The sequence below is a fragment of the Terrapene carolina genome, unplaced genomic scaffold (genome assembly GCF_002925995.2).
Source record: "Terrapene carolina triunguis isolate 2854851 unplaced genomic scaffold, T_m_triunguis-2.0 Scaffold88, whole genome shotgun sequence".
In the NCBI taxonomy this organism is placed as follows: domain Eukaryota; kingdom Metazoa; phylum Chordata; order Testudines; family Emydidae; genus Terrapene; species Terrapene triunguis.
In genome coordinates, this window is record NW_020664439.1 from 1,154,065 (window position 1) to 1,167,091 (window position 13,027).

The following is a 13,027-nucleotide window of genomic DNA, read 5'->3' on the forward strand; positions in this document are numbered from 1 at the left end:
ACTCTATGCATCCGAAGAAGTGAGGTTTTTACCCACGAAAGCTTATGCCCAAATAAATCTGTTAGTCTTTAAGGTGCCACCAGACTCCTTGTTGTTTTTACTTCCATATAGCAATTTGACCTGCACACCGCTGATTCCTATGCTTCGTGATCAACACAAGCTCACAGTCCTACCATTTGGCCTCTCAACAGCCCCCTCGAGTGTTCAGCAAGTGCATGTCGGTTGGGGCCGCTTTCCTCCGTCGGAGGCAGGTGCAGGTATACCCCTACCTCGACAAATGGCTGCTCAGAGGCCGCACCAGGGGGCAGGTGGAGTCTCAAATCTGATTAGTCAGACACACATTCGAACGACTGGGTCTCCTCCTCAACTTGAGGAAGTCAACCTTGGAACCGACCCAAAGAATAGAATTCATCGGGGCGCTGTTAGACTCATTTCAAGGCAAGAGCACTTTTGCCAGAGGCCCGATTCCAAGCCATCACAGGCATCATTCAAGGCCTCTGGCAATATCTGACCACTACAGCAAGGGGATGCCTGAGTCTCCTTGGCCACATGGCTGCCTGCACTTACGTGACCCAGCACACCAGACTGAGGCCCAGGCCTCTACAGGCATGGCTCGCTTTGGCATGTCACCCGGGACGCAACAGCTTGAATTCAGTGGTCATAATGCCAAGGGAGGTGCTCAAGTCCCTTCAATGGTGGCTTGACCCTCTGGCAGTGTGCGAAGGAGTCCCCTTCAACAGCCCTCAGCCTTCCTTTTTGCTGGTAACGGACATGTCAGCTCTGGGGTGGGGTGCGCATTTGGAAGACTTCCAAACACAGGGCCTTTGGTTGCAGGATGAGCTCTCTTTCCATATCAACATCAAGGAGCTGAGGGTGGTGCAACTAGCATGCCAGACCTTTCAGGCCCAACTCGTGGCAGTTCTAATGGACAACACCACGGCCATGTTTTATATCAACAAGCAGGGTGGAGCCTGGTCCTCTCCCCTATGTCAGGAAGCCCTCCAGCTGTGGGAGTTCTGCATAGCCCACTCCATTCACCTGGAAGCATTCTTTCTACCACGAGTTCAGAATGCGCTGGCGGACGGCCTCAGCAGGTCCTTCCACATGCACGAGTAGTCCATCTGGCTGGATGTCATACACCTTGTCTTCCAAAGGTGGGGGTTTCCCCAGGTTGACCTGCTTGCCACCCACAGCAACAGGAAATGCCCCATGTTCTGCTCCTTCCAGGGACACAGCCCAGGATCAATCACGGATGCATTCCTGCTACCATGGGGAGGTCGCCTGCTCTACGCTTCCCCCCGTTCCCTCTCATGCACCAGGTCATACTCAAAAGTCCACAGGGACGGGGCAGAGATAATTCTGGTGGCTCCAGCGTGGTTTGGCCTCAACAACATTGGTACACCACGCTCCTGGAACTGTCAGTGGGCGCCCCGGTCACGTTGCCTCTCCTCCCTGACTTGATCACTCAGGACCACGGTCGCCTTCATCACCCCGACCTGCAGTCCCTGCACCTCACGGCTTGGAAGCTTCAGAACAAGTAAGGGAGGTCCTCCTCAGCAGCAGGAAGCCCTCCACTAGAGCCACATATCTGGTGAAGTGGAAGAGATTTACTTGTTGGTGTGACAACATCGTACACCCCCTCTCCAGGCACCTGTACCTCTCATCCTAGAGTACCTTCTGCACCTGAAGCAGCAAGGCCTGGCAACGTCCTCCATAAGGGAACACCTGGCTGCTATCTCAGCCTTCCACCCAGGAGTGTCTGGTCACTCCGTCTTCGCCAACCCTATGGTTGGTTGCTTCCTCAAGGGTCTGGACTGCCTACATCCCCAGATCAGACAGCCTGTTCCCTTGTGGGACCTTAATCTGGTCCTCTCCAGGCTAATGGGGCCCCAATTCGAACCGCTGGCGACTTGCTCCCTTCTATATCTGTTGTGGAAGGTAGCTTTCTGGTCGCCATTACATCTGCAAGGAGGGTGTCTGAGTTAAAGGCCCTTACCTCTGATCCACCTTATATGGTTTTCCACAGGGATAAGGTGCAACTCAGGCCTCACCTGGCCTTTCTTCCCAAGGTGGTGTCACACTTCCATACTAGTCAGGAAATTTTCCTGCCTGTTTTTTACCATAAGCCTCATGCCAGTAGCCGCAAGCAGCGGCTGCACTCCCTTGACGTTTGGCGAGCACTAACCTTCTACATCGAGCGCACTAAGCCGTTCAGGAAGTCGAATCAGTTGTTCATAGCAGTTGCAGCACCGAGGGTAAAGATCTCACAGGAGACTCTTTACCCTTTTGAAAGTCTCCGTGTGGAGACATTGGGGCTTCCTGCCTCTTCACTTGAGAGGGTGAAGCCGCGCTCCTGATCGGTTCCGACCTAGCAGGGGAGCGTGAAGGAGAGGGTTTACTTGTGCCCGTCTCCATATGCGGCTGCAGAGATTTCTCCATCAGGAGCATTTTTAGCTGCAAGTCCCTGTCACAACGAGCCCTGGTTTTCAGGCTCGTACAATGGAGACACTTGGCAGGGACGTGTGTCTCTCCGAGGCACTTCATACACCGTGAGCGTCCGTCAGACCGCGGTATAGGCTCCTTACAGGAGTCACATTTCTTAAAGCCTGGGGACCCCAGCATCATGGGAGAGAGTCTCAACAGGAGACGAACGTGAGGGAAAAAGTTTTTTTTTTTTTTTTTAAACTAACAAACTATTCTAAAGGAAGGGAGAGCACTAGGATATTTCTATCTAACTAATTCTAATTCTTTTTTCTTATTTCCTTCAGTGACCAGGGAAGAGGTTCAGCACTGCCCCGAGTCCCGTCTTCAGACGAGGACAGTTGAAAAGGAACTGAGAGGGGTGTGGGACACGCACGCTCAGGCAGATCCTAATGACGCCACGAGACAGCAGCTGAGCACGTGTGTCCCGACCAGGCACTGCTACCAAAAATCTCCGATCAACGGCGCTGGGACGCACCGTTACCTGCAGTGGAGCACCCACAGGGACAGCACTCAAAGAAGAACTCACATTTTGTGCAGCATGCACTCACTGCCCCTTTTGTAGCTGTTCCTTTTCACGCTCACCCCTTCCTTGTTGCAGCAGTGTAGCTGGCGGGGGGGAGAGGGGAGCGGGGCAGCAGCCGCTTCCCCACCGAGCACAAGTGGCGCCTTTTTAATTTTACTCACCTGGGAGCGAAAAAAAAAGAAGGCGCCACCCGCTGCGGCACTCTTACTAACGGGGCGGCGCTCCGGGTCTTCGGCTGTGGGCCCTTCACTAGCTCCGGGTGTCTTCGGTGGCACTGAAGCTTCATCGCCGAAATGCCGCCGAAGACCCGTGGAGCGAGTGAAGGTCCTGCCGCCGAAGTACCACCGAAGACCCTGACCGCCGCCCCATCAGTAAGAGTGCTGCAGCGGGTGGCGCCTTTTTTCCCCCACTCCCCCTGTTCCCTCCACCTGGATGTGCCCCTGCCTTGTTGTAACACTTTGTCCTGCCTTTGGGAGTTTTAAAATATTAGTACAGTGTAAAATCTCAGTGAAATGCCAGCGTAGCCCTCAGCCTCGCCCTGGTCCCCTGCCTCCACAGGCCCTTCCCAGGGCTCCAAAGCCCCCCCTGCCCCCCTTTCCATGGTCTGCGCCTCTTTCACTCCACCCTTTCTTCCCAAGCGCTCCCTTTCTCCCAAATCCTTTCCTGCCTGGCGGCCAGTCAGGTGTTGCTCCAAAGCGTTTGGTATCTTGAAGGCCAGACGGGCTGAGCCTACCTGCCTCCGTCCTCACTCGCTACTGACCCCGGGGGTGCGGGAAGCTGGAGGCAAGTGCAGGGCTTGTGGCAAGGCTCTCGCCCACCTGCTTGCGGTGTCCCCCGAGGGCTCTGGGAGAGCCGCAGCCTTGGGGCCACTAGGCGCTTCTTACACATTCGGAGGAGACTCTGCGGCTGGTGGAAAAATCCCTACAGCTGGCAAGGCGTGTGCGCCAGCGGGAGTGCCCGGCGGAGGAGGCGGGGAGGCTGGGTGCCCAAGCGGTTCTGGGAAGCGCGAGCAAGACGGGGCAAAGGAAAGGGGGAGCGGCGGAGGGAGGCGAGGGTATCCGATGGGGCCGGCAGCGCGGTCTAGCTGAGCTGTGTGGGCCGACGTCAGGCCCGGCTGCAGCTGCAGCGTCGGACTCCTCCTCCCCCTACTGGGGGACCGCGGCCGGGCCCGGCCGGGGGCAGGGCTCGGGCAGAGGCGGACCCCTGCGGCGCACGGGGGTAAGTGACACGCGGGGAGGGGCGGCCCGCGCAGGGCTGTGCCTGTCCCGGCCGCTCGCGGCAGCCGCATTGACCCCCCGGCTTCCCCTTGGCGTGCGGCCCCCGGCCTCCCACTGCTCCGCTTCGTCTGGCGCCACGGCCCGCAGGCGCTGCCCGCGCCCCAGAGCCGCGCCTCTGCCGGGCTCGGCGCGCAGGCTGCGGGCGGCGCCCCCCGGCCGTGCGGAAGAGACGGGGAAGGGGCCGAGCGGGAGCCGAGGCGCTGCCCGGCGGGTAGGTGTCGCGCTGCCCCGCCCCGGGCCCAGCGGTGCTTCCTCTCAGCCGGGGCGGGACGTGGCTCAGGGTGCTGGTGGGGGAGGAGGGAGCCGCTGCCCGACCGGGCAGGGGGCCCCGCTCCTGGCCGGTGTGTGCAGCCCCGCGGCTGCGGGCGGGCTCAGCGGAGCGCGCAGGGCTACCTGACACCTAACCGCACGGCACCCGCGCGATGTGACACGGCCCGACGACCGGGCGCTGCTCTCTTTGGCTGGAGACAGCCTCGCTACAGGCTCCCTGGGGCCCGCCCAGGCGCTGGGGTTTAAGTCATTGGTTTCCAGCCTTGCTGACCAAAGGCACCGTTCCCAGGAGCCTGAGGGCTAAACCCAGGGTGCACATTTATGTCTTTAAAAATAGAAGAGTAAATGCCCACCTAGTGTGCCTCTGTAACTGAATCTGCCTGCTCACATGAATACCCAGTGTGTGGGGGTATTGAGTTAATGACATTTTGCAAGTGGTCAGCTTTGCTCTGGCCGAGCAGTTGTAAGGACAACCTGGCCATGGGCCTCTCCTGCCCCGCACACTCCTTTCCTAAGCACCCAGATGAGAAAATTAAACTGTAAACACTTTATTGGCTAGAGCTGGAGCAGTACATCTACTCTGCAGCTCAAATGGAACATAGCTCTTTGTGTGCTGGCTCTGCAACTGGAGTGTGGAAGGAGGGGGAAGTGCTCCTATGCTGGTCACACTTGCATGTTAAAGTGTCAGTTTACAATAGATTTCACCTCTTTCTGCACTTTAAGATCCCACATCCAATTAACATAATAGCAAGCAATGTCTTTGTCACTAGACTTGAAACATGAAAATCTCTTATGAGTGGTGGTGACTGCTTTCTGCATTATGGTCTTATGAGTCACAGGTTCCTAGCACTGACTTAATTAGAGATCAGCTTGTACTGCTGATTCAGTGTTCAGTTTTCAAACGATTCTCTCTTTGGATGGCATGCATGGCTGATGTTAAAACGTGCCCAGTTAAAAATTTGCCCAGTGTGGGATATGATGTGCCTGACATGCCCTTGGGAAGCAAAATTCCTATTTCAGTAAAACTAGGATTTCACCAGTGTTTCGAAAGTGACAGGTTCTGATTCTGATAACAATATGTCTTCTGATGGTGTCACCTATTCTTGACCCTACAGCTGGCTGGTGTGTCTGCCTTAGGTCACTAGATGAAGAGGTAAGAGGTGTCTTCTGTTGCTTGTGTCCCTCTCAGTTGTGGGTATTACCGTTTGCTGGGTTGTGGCATCGCCATGGATTAGAACTGTTCTCACGACCATGCCCATTCCTGGGCTGCAGGCTACACTGGGCTGGTCTGGCAAAGTTAGAGGTGGGATTTTGACTGAGGCAGAAATTTTATGAAACAGTGACTTAGTTGTGTGATTGGTTCTCTCATCCATTTTGTTAGATTGTAGATGTCAGACTGGAGTGAATTGCAGTTCTTACAATGCTGCAGCTGCACATTTGTCTTCTTACAAATGGAATATTGTCATTTGTTGTTCTTTAGGGATCCCATATCTTGCAAACACAGCTCTTAGTTTGGAAATCAGTGCAGTAACCATATGCCTCTGGCATACATAGGACTTGTGGATACACTGATAAATAATCTACTAGGAGCAAATATAAATATCTACAGCTATCTTGTGCCAAGGTAGATCAGCATTTTGGTGAGCTTGGTTCTTTCTAATTGCTTTTACTCATTCCTGACACTGTCAGTATTCTTCTCCAGGTTGTTTTGTGTCTTGAAATATGTTTGATCAATACACAATATTTCTAAGTTGTGTTTTGTCCCCCCCAATTGAATATTCTGATATAATTTATGTGGACACTTATACATGTATTGCCTCATGTCTCTAAAAATGACTGTCCAGTCTCCTGCCAATGATAGTCTCTGTCCCGAGGAAGTGTCTTTCAGCTGAATCAATGGTGGCATGAGCGGGAGCTCTAGTGTAGACAGGCTCTATCTGGAAGCAAGTCTACTTAAAATGTTGGTTAAAACAGGTCAACCACAAGGGTCTTCTCTATCTATGGTCTCCCCCAACTGCCACTGATCCAGCTGAACTGGTGAGAATATTTTTCTAAGTTTTGGCACCTAGCTGAGGCCATGTTATAGGCTAATCCTTTAGATCAAACCCTGCTTATGGGCATCTCCTCTTCCAGCCTCCTGCTCCACGTTCCACAGCTTCTCTATTGCAACCATAGGACATATGAAGAAAAAATGGCTTAATGCAATAGGTGCAGCTGTTTGTTTCTGTACTCTTATTTTGTTTTGTTTTTAAATCCATGCTGTTTATTTGCTTTCTGTGCCTGTGGGTTTCTACATGTGTTACAGAATCTCCCCTGTTGCCTACTCTAAATTTTCTAGGTCATTTTAGTTTGGTTTTGTCTTGTGTATTTTTTTTAAATGCTAGAAGTCTAAATAGTAAGATGGGTGAACTAGAGTGCCTGGCATTAAATGAGGATATTCATATAACAGGCATTGCAGAAATATGGTGGAATGAGGATAATCAATGGGACACAGTATTACCAGGATACAAAATGTATAGGATTACAGAGTAGGTTGCATGGGTGGGGGAGTGGCACGATATGTAAAAGAAAGCACAGTTAAATAAAAAACAAATCTTAAATGAATCAAAGTGCACCCTAGAATCTCTATGGATAGAAATTTCATCCTTGAAAAATAAGAGTATAGCAGTAGGAATATACTACCGATCACCTAAACAGGATGGTGATTTGAAATGTTCAGAGAAATTATAGAGGCTACAAAGGTGAAAAATGGAATAATAATGGGGGATTTCAACTATCCCCATATTGTCTGGGTATCTGTCACATCAGGAAGGGATGCAGAGATGAAATTTCTAGACACCATGAATGACAGCTTCTTGGAGCAGCTAGTTCTGGAACCCACAAAGGGAGAGGCAATTCTTGATTTAGTCATAAGTGGAGCACAGGATCTGGTCCAAGAGGTCAATATAGCTGAACTGCTCAATAATAGATACAACAATGTAATTAAATTTAATATAATTGTAGGAGGGAAAATACCAAGGAAACCCACCACAGTAGCATTTAACTTCAAAAAGGGGAACTACACAAAAATGAGGAATCTAGTTACCTGAAAATTAAAAGGAACAGTGACAAGAGTGAAATGGCTGCAAGCTGCATGGAGATTATTTGAAAACACCATAATAGAGGCTCAAACAAAATGAATATCCCAAAGAAGAAGAAAAAAAGAATTATAGACAATAAGAGGAACAAAAATAATGCCATCATGGCTAACCAGCAGAGTAAATGAGGCAGTTAGAGGCAAAAAGACATCCTTTAAAAATGGGAAGTCAAATCCTAGTGAGGAAAATAGAAAGGAACATAAAGTCAAGTGTAAATGTATAATAAAACAAGCCATGAAAGACTTTGGTGAGCAGCTAGTTAAAGACAAAACTTAACAGCAAAAAAACCTTTAAGTACATCAGAAGTAGGAAACCTGTTAAACCAGGGGTGGCAAACTATGGGCCAGATCTGGCCTGCCAGCCGTTTTAAGCTGGCCCTCAAGGTCCCGCTGGGGAGCAGGGTCTAGAGCTTGCCCCGCTCCTGTGATCCGTCGCTCCAGCCAGGGAGCAGGTTCGGGGGCCACTCCACGTGGCTCCCAGAAACAGCTGCATGGCCCCGCTCCGGCGCTCCAGCTGGGGCACAGGGTTGGGGGCCGCTCCACGTGGCTCCTGGAAGCTGTGGCATGCCCCCCCCTCCAGCAGTCCAGCTGCGGAGCAGGGTCGGGGGGCTGCTCCACGTGGCTCCCGGAAGCCACGGCCTGGCCCCCCTCCGGTGCTCCAATGGGAGCTGCAGAGGTGATGACTGTGGACGGGGCAGCGTGCAGAGCTGCCTGGCCATGCCTCCACGTAGGAACCAAAGAAGGAACATGCCGCTGCTTCTGGGAGCCACTTGAAGTAAGCGTCGTCCGCAGCCTGCACCCCTGAGCCTCTCTCCACACCCAACCCCCTGCCCTGATCCCCCCCTCCTGCCTTCCAAACCCCTCGATCCCAGCCTGGAGCACTCTCCTACACCCCAACCTCCTCATCCCCAACCCAACCCAGAGCCCCACCCCCAACCAAAGCCCTCACCCCCTCCCACATCCCGACCCCAATTTTCTGAGCATTCATGGCACACCATACAATTTCTATTCCCAGATGTGGCCCTCGGGCCAAAAAGTTTGCCCACCCCTTTGTTAAACAGTCAGTGGGGCCAGTGGACCGTCAAGGTGCTAAAGGAGCACTCAAGGAAGACCAAGGCCATTGCAGAGAAGCATGAATTCTTTGCATCGGTCTTCACTGCAGAGGATGTGAGGGAGATCCCCACACCCAAGCCATTCTTTTAGGTGACAAATCTGAGGAACTGAGGCATCAGTAGAAGAGGTTTTGGAACAAATTGTTAACATAACAGTAGTAAGTCACCAGGACCAGATAGTATTCACTCGAGTTCTGAAAGAACTCAAATATGAAATTGCGGAATTACTAACTGTGGTAATTAGTAATGTAACCTATCAGTTATATCAGCCTCTGTACCAGATGACTGGAGGGTAGCTAATGTAATACTGATTTAAAAAAAAAAAAGGCTCTAGAGGTGATCCTGCCAGTTACAGGTTGGTAATCCTAACTTTAGTTCCAGGTAAATTGGTTGAAACTATAGTAAAGAACAGAATTATCAGACACAGAGATGACCGTGATTTGTTGAAGAAGAGTCAACATGTTTTTTGTAAAGGGAAATCATGCCTCACCAGTCTATTAGAATTCTTTGAAGGGGTCAACAAACATGTGGACAAGGGTGATCCAGTGGATATAGTATACTTGGGCTTTCAGAAAGCCTTTCAGGTGGACCCCACCAAAGGCTCTTAAGCAAAATAAGCAGTCCTGGGATAAGAGGGAAGGTCCTCTCATGGATCAGTGACTGATTAAAAAATAGGAACAATGGAGAGAGGTAAATAGCGGGGTCCCCCCCAGTGACCTGTACTGAGACCTGTGTTGTTCAACATACAGTAACTCCTCACTTAAAGTTGTCCCGGTTAATGTTGTTTCCTTGTTATGTTGCTGATCAATTGGAGAACATGCTCGTTTAAAGTTGTGCAATGCTCCCTTATAATGTTATTTGGCAGCCGCCTGCTTTGTCCCACTGCTTGCAGAAAGAGCAGCCCATTGCAGCTAGCTGGTGGGGGCTTGGAACCTGGGTGGACCGGCAGCACCCTGGCAGCACCCCTATCAGTTCCACACTCCCCTAAATTCCCAGTGCGGCAGCTACCCAGCAAGCTATCAATTGCCGGCATTTCAGCTGTCCCTCCCCTCACTGCCAGGTGCTGCTCCTGTCCTCTGCTTTGAAGCTGCTCCTGGGAGCCTCCTGCTTGCTGTGCTGGGGGGCAGGGGGAGAAGAGGGGAGCTAATGTCAGGGTGTCCCCCTGCTCCTGCCCCCTGCTTACCTCATTTCTATAGGGTGGGGGGGAACACGACAGGGCTCAGGATGGAGGGAGCTTGCTGGCAGCAGCTGCTGTCTCAATTTGCTGATCTGCTTAAAAAGGCAATGTACTTAGAGTGGGGTCAGCGTACTTAAAGGGGCAATGCGCATCTCTCTCTCTCACACACACACACAGTGCATGTCTCTGTCTCTGTCTGCCATGCTGTCTCCCCTCCCTCCATTCGTGCTGCCTTGTTAATGTAGCCTCATACTTTACAACAATGTGTTAACCCTTGAGGGCTCAGTGGAGTTCTAATTCATCATTTAGCAGCAAGGCATTCCCTGGGAAATATCCCACCCTCTTCCACTCTCTGACTTCACCACCTCAACCAAGCTTCACAATCATCATTGCTATGCACAGTATTAAATTGTTTGTTTAAAACTTATACTGTGTATGTGTGTGTGTGTGTGTGTGTGTGTATATATATATATATAAATAGTCTTTTGTCTGGTGAAAAAAATTCCCTGGAACCTAACCCCCCCATTTACATTAATTCTTATGGGGAAATTGGATTCGCTTAACATCATTTCGTTTAAAGTCACATTTTTCAGGAACATAACTACAACGTTAAGCGGGGAGTTACTGTATTCATAAATGATCTGGAAAAAGGGGTAAACAGTGAGGTAGCAAAATTTGCAGATGATACAAAATTACTCAGGGTAGGTAAGTCCAAAGCTGTCTGCGAAGAGTTACAAAGGGATCTCACTAAATTGGGTGAATGGGCAACAAAATGGCAGATGAAACTCAATGTTGATAAGTGCAGAGTAATGCACATGGGAAAACATCCCAACTATACATAAAAATGGATGGAGTCTAAATTAGCTGTTGCCATTCAAGAAAGAGACCTTGGAATCATTGTGGATAGTTCTTTTGAAGACATCTGTTCAATGTACAGCAGCTTTGAAAAATAGCTAACAATGTTAGGAACCATTAGGAATAGGGTGACCAGATGTCCCGATTTTATAGGGACAGTCCAGATATTTGGGGCTTTTTCTTACATAGGTGCCTATTACCCCCTCCCACTCTCTGTCCCAATTTTTCACACTTGCTATCTGCTCACCCTAATTAAGAAGGAGATAGATAAGACAGAAAAGATCATAATGCCACTATATAAATCCATGGTACACCCACACCTTGAATAATGCATGCAGTTCTGGCTGACCCATCTCAAAAAAGATATATTAGACTTGGAAAAAGGAACAGAGAAGGACAACAAAAATGATTAGGAGTATCGAACAGCTGAGGAGAGAGTAAAAAGATTGTGTCTGTTCAACTTAGAGAAGAGATGACAAGATGGAGGTCTATAAAATGAATGATGTGGGGGTCACCTGATGAAATTAATAGGCAGCAGGTTTTAAACAAACATAAGGAAGTATTTCTTCACGTGACGCATAGTCAACCTGTGGAACTTTTTGCCAGGGGATGTGAAGGTCAAAAGTCTAACTCATAGAATCATAGACTATTAGGGTTGGAAGAGACCTCAGGCGGTCATCTAGTCCAATCCCTTGCTCAAAGCAGAACCAACACCAACTAAATCATCCCAGCCAAGGCTTTGTCAAGCCAGGCCTTAAAAACCTCTAAGGATGGAGATTCCACCACCTCCCTAGGTAACCCATTCCAGTGCTTCACCATCCTCCTCGTGAAATAACTTGGTTCAAAAAAGAACTAGATAAGTTAATGGAGGATAGGTCCATCAATGGCTATTAACCAAGGTGGTCAAGGATGCTATCCCGTGCTCTGGGTGTCCCTAAACTTTTGACTTCCTGAAGCTGGAACTAGATGACGGGATGGATCACTCAATAATTGCCCCGTTCTATTCATTCCCTTTGAAGCACCTGGCACTGGCCACTGTTGCAAGACAAGATACTGGGCTAGATGGATAATTGGTCTGACCCAGTATGTCCATTCTGATGTTCTTATGTATATATTATGCTGCTATAAGTAAATGTGCAGAGTAGAAATACCCTGAGATGGAGACAAAGAGCCATTAGGTTGCAGGGATGACTGGGATGAGGAACCCAGGAAGTGGTAGTAAGAGACAGGATAGGGAGAAGCTGAAGAAAACTGAGGCAGAAGAGTCTGCCCACTGGCGAACACTCCCCTCCAGAGCCTAAATGGAATCCAAGATTCTTGAGTTTCAACATTTCTCTGCTGTCAGCAAATACCTATGAAACCCATTTGCAAAGTGGGTGTCTCATGCCCTTTTTCTTCTTGTCCACCTAGAGCAGTGGTTCTCAACCAGGAGTCTGGTGCTCTCTTGGGGGCCACAAGCAGGTACCAGGGGGGTCCACCAAGCATGACTGGCATTAGACTCACTAGGGCCCAGGCAGAAAGCTGAAACCCTGCCACATGGGATTGCAGCCCGGGGCCCTGAACCCCACTACCCGGGGTTGAAGTCAAAGCTTGAGCAATTTAGCTTTGCGGTGCCCTCTGTGGTGTGGGGCTCCAGGCAATTGCCCTCCTTGCTACCCCCTAATGCCGGCCCTGGCTTTTGTATGTAGAAAAACAGTTGTTGTGGCACAGCTGGGCTGTGGAGTTTTTATAGGATGTTGGGGCCAGCAGGGGGCGCTCAGAAAGAAAAAGGTTGAGAACCCCTGACCTAGAGGACAACTTACTACTGCTATCAGTTACTCTATTAGCTCGAGTGGCAGATGTCTATGTGGTGGATCTAAATGTCCAACCCTGCTGATGAATAATGTGGGTGTCAGTATGGTTTCACATGGTGAAATTTTGGTTTATTTAATTTGCTTTTAAAAATACCTAGGAAATTACACACATAAAACTGCATTAAAAGAACATTAAGGTTACAAATCAAGCACTCAACATTAGGAAATGCCAGAATTAAGGTTGTCTGTGGAACTTTTAATTCAGCCCTCTTATGTGTATGGATTATGATACAGTATTTAATTACATGATCATATACTATTTCCACAGGACCCCTGATTTAGTGCACAGGATGGACTTGCTCTGGGGATGAATTGTGGTTGTATAATGAATGAGGCTTTT

The 13,027-nt window shown here is 49.9% G+C and overlaps 1 protein-coding gene across 1 annotated transcript in view; it reads left to right on the forward strand.

The window, feature by feature from the left end:
- The first annotated feature begins 4,256 nt into the window (after positions 1-4,256).
- PPP2R3A (protein phosphatase 2 regulatory subunit B''alpha) overlaps positions 4,257-13,027 on the forward strand; it is a 169,733-nt gene continuing 160,962 nt past the window's right edge. Inside the window, exon 1 of the mRNA XM_026649887.2 lies at positions 4,257-4,495. The gene's annotated coding sequence lies outside the window, so the exon portion shown is untranslated. The remainder of the gene's footprint in view (positions 4,496-13,027) is intronic.